We start from the raw sequence: 3,818 nt of genomic DNA on the forward strand, positions 1-3,818 counted from the left end.
GATAATTTCTTTTGTTTGCCAAAATGGCAAGGATCACAAGGTTCAACATAACTTATGCATTTTATGAAAGGAAAATCTTTCTTTATTACAATAGATATACTTTCAGGGACATGTCGCAACCTTAGATGCCACAATTTGGCATTATTTCCTATGCTATATTTTGAAAACATGTGGGTGTGGTGTGTAGAATGTTGTGCAGCTTTTGTTGTGTTTTGTGATTGAAGAGAGATTTGTGGTGCAGTTTTAAAAATCTCTGATGTGTAGGGTATTGATGCAGATATGGTGGTAGTTTGTGAGCATAATGGGCTGACTCTCAATGTGTAAAGTCCATTTGATTCCTTAGCACACCCAATCATCTTCGAAGTATTCCTGTCCTGTATCTCACAGCACATGTCAGTCATGAAAAAGTGGTAATTTAATTGTTTTGTAGCCTTAGATACTGACAGTAGATTAAAGGTAAAAGATGGTATATACAACACTTCAGTGAGATACGGGTTATTTGAACAAACCACTATTCCAACTATTTTTGTCAAGGTTTGGCTTCCATCAAGCAATTTCACAAGAATGGGATCAATGTAGTGATAGCTAAAAAAATTTTTGAGGAAAAAGGACACATGGTCAGTTGCACCACTATCTATTATCCATGAATTTGAAAAAAAAAACATTTTATGAATAAGATGTGTGAAATATATGAACTCATGTGCAGAATATAAATTGGTATACCTGTGTGGTTCTGTATAGGCTGGTTTTGCTGAGCAATGTTATTTTGGTTATTCCCTTGTTGAAGTAATGCAATTAATGTTTCTCTTTGTTCTTGAGATATCATGAGATGAGAATTCTCATCGTCTTCCTTTTGAGTCAAATCCAATTGATTGTCACTGACTTTTCCAATTTCATTGCCAGGTGCTGTGATTGTGCAATTCATGGTTCTGTATGGTTGCTGTCTCATGTGAGGGGGTAACTCATGCTTCTTGTAACAGGTATCTACCAAATGCCCTATCTTATTTTAGTAAGAGCATATTTTAGGTGGTCCTCTACCTTTTCAACCTCTGTTTGACCTTTCTATTTCTCGAAAATTATCATTTGGAGGAGGGTGTTGATGTCTTGCACTTTCAAATCGAATCAGCTGAGCTCATGAGAATTCGAGATTCACTCACATCAGGGGAGTGCAATTGTCTCTCTTGCTTGTTTCTTCTATATTTTCTAACCACGCCTAATCCACACATACACTCAGCTCCACAATAGCATTGAGGGATTGGTTCCAGATAGTCCAGTTCCTACCATAGGGCTCTCAATTTTGTGCAATACGCAGTTAGGCTTAGGTCACCCTAATTCACACTATATATTTTTCTTCCAATTCAGCTACCCTAAAGACATCTCCATGGTGGTATGTGTGTTTAAGTTCATTCCACATGTCATAAGCATTCTCATTCCAGATTACACTTTGGAAAATTTCACTACTGAGTGAGAAATTTATCCAAGCAACGATGTATGTGTTACACTTCTCCGACCCCAAAAAATTCTTGTCATTCTCATCAGGTTTAGGTAATGAGCCATCAATAAATTGCAACTTATTCTTTTATTTAAGGGCTAATCACATTGCACGAGCCCAAGAATGGTAGTTAGATGCATTTAGTGTCACATTCACAATGGAGATCCCAGGGTTCTCTTCTGGATGCATGTAATAGGAATTGTGTGTGTCATAGTTTCAATTCGGGCCAATTCTATGGTGCCTATGACTTGGTGTCTAAATTTTGCCTAACTTTCTTTTTGTAGTAAGTTTTGAATTTTTAAAAACTATTTATTTTTATATCTTTTAAATTAAATATTGATTTTTAACTCTTTTAAGTAAATAGGCACTACATTTTAGGCACCATGATATTCACCTTCAATTCGAACTTACAGTGACGAATGGTGGATTCTAGTTCATCTTGTTTTGCAGGTGTAGGCTTTCAAATCTTGAAAGTTGTTCAGAAGTTTCGTGAGATATTGAATGTCGCTTGGAGAATACTCGTCCTCCGCCGCTTCGAATGGATCTTCTATTCACTCCTCATTCGCCATGGATGGGCCGAATCAGGAGCTTTCAACAACAACATATTCTTCCTCTTGAGCTTCAATCGATTCCTCTCACTGATGTGAACCTTCCACGCTCACCGCACCATGTGAAAATTAGAATTGTGGAAGGTTTAGAGATAGACAGCGAGAAAGAAGAGAAGCAGAGAAAGTGGTTAAATAATTCAGATTTCTCGTTGAAAGAGAATAGAAAATCACAAAGGTAAAGTTCGGTATAGCTGCACTATATATACAACAACATGTGGACTAACCAACTCTAGTTAAGCTAAAGCCAACTAACTAACTAAGGTAAGTTAACCGTTAGTAATCTCTAACTAACCCAGCTTCACTATAATTAGCATATGGTATTATAACGATCTATATCAACTAGCAGTTTATCAAATGAATTAAAATTTTATAATAGATATTAGATAACTTTATCCTTTATTAATATAACATCATATTTAAATAATAAATATATTTATATATTAAATTATATGAAATAATTAAAAAATTATATTTTTTAACTATTTTTTTTTCAACTAAAATTTGTTCACCTCTTTTAAAAAAACGAAAATTAGATTAATTTAAAAATATTAAATTTAAAAAACATTATTATTAATTAAAAAATTAAATAGTTCTTTAATGCATGAACATCTTTTCTTTATTTTTTATTCATTTTAGAGGTGAAATTATTGAGTTTTAATTAGATTTTAGTGTTTGAAGCCTCTTTAGATGCTACTTTGAATTGCTTTGGTGTTTTAATTATTTCAGGTGAAGTTTGGATCGGTTTGGTAGAGTGCGTGTACAAAAAAAGAGAAGAGTTTGGAATCAACCAAGCTGACACTAAACGCGGACCTGAGCGTTTAGCGCCAGAAGCCTTGTAATACGTGCCAAGCCTCAGCCACCAGGGGTGTTAAACGCCAAGCCTGGCGTTTAGCGCCAGCAAGCCAGAAACGATTGAAAGCTCTCTGCCACTAGCGGTGCTAAACGCAATTTAGCACCAGGGAGTCAGAATCGAAATGGGAGTTTCCACCACCTGGGGCACTAAATGCCGAATCTGGCGTTTAGTGCCAATGATGCGGATCAATCTTCACCAAATGAGTATCTTTAGTTGGATTTGACTTTTAATTATTGTATTTTATTTTGTTTTGATTATTTTTATTTACAAATAAAATCTTTTAGGTTTAGAATTTATTATTTTATTTTAGTTTCAAATCAAATTAGGTCAGATATAAAAGGAAAAATATTTAGCCCTTCGGGGATCTTTTCTCTTACGCACTTCATTCCATAGTTTACACTTTTTAGAATCCTAGTTTTCTCTCTGAGTCATGAGTAACTAAACCTCCTTGGTTAAGGTTAGGAGCTCTGTTTATTCTATGGATTAATACTATTGCCTCTCTATTTTAATTAATGCATTGATTTCAATTTCAAGGATTTGCTTTCGTTCTTCATCCTAGGAATTAGGGTATATTGGAAGATAACCCTTTTTCTAATTGAGTTCTTGTTAAATCTTGGAAAAGTAATTTACTTGGACAAAAGCTTGAAAGTAATTCCTCCTAAACATTAATTGCTTGGACTTAACGAGATACGTGACATATAATCCTCTTATATTTGGGTAATTAGGTTTTTGTGGCTAATAGACTAGAATTGGACTTAAACCTTTAATCGAAATTAAGTGACCAAGGGATTGACGGTTGACTAGGTTAGAGGAGACTAAATCATTGAGAAATTAGGTTTAGTCAATCACAGTTTGCCATAAATTG

The sequence above is a fragment of the Arachis hypogaea genome, chromosome 15 (assembly GCF_003086295.3).
Source record: "Arachis hypogaea cultivar Tifrunner chromosome 15, arahy.Tifrunner.gnm2.J5K5, whole genome shotgun sequence".
Taxonomy (NCBI): domain Eukaryota; kingdom Viridiplantae; phylum Streptophyta; class Magnoliopsida; order Fabales; family Fabaceae; genus Arachis; species Arachis hypogaea.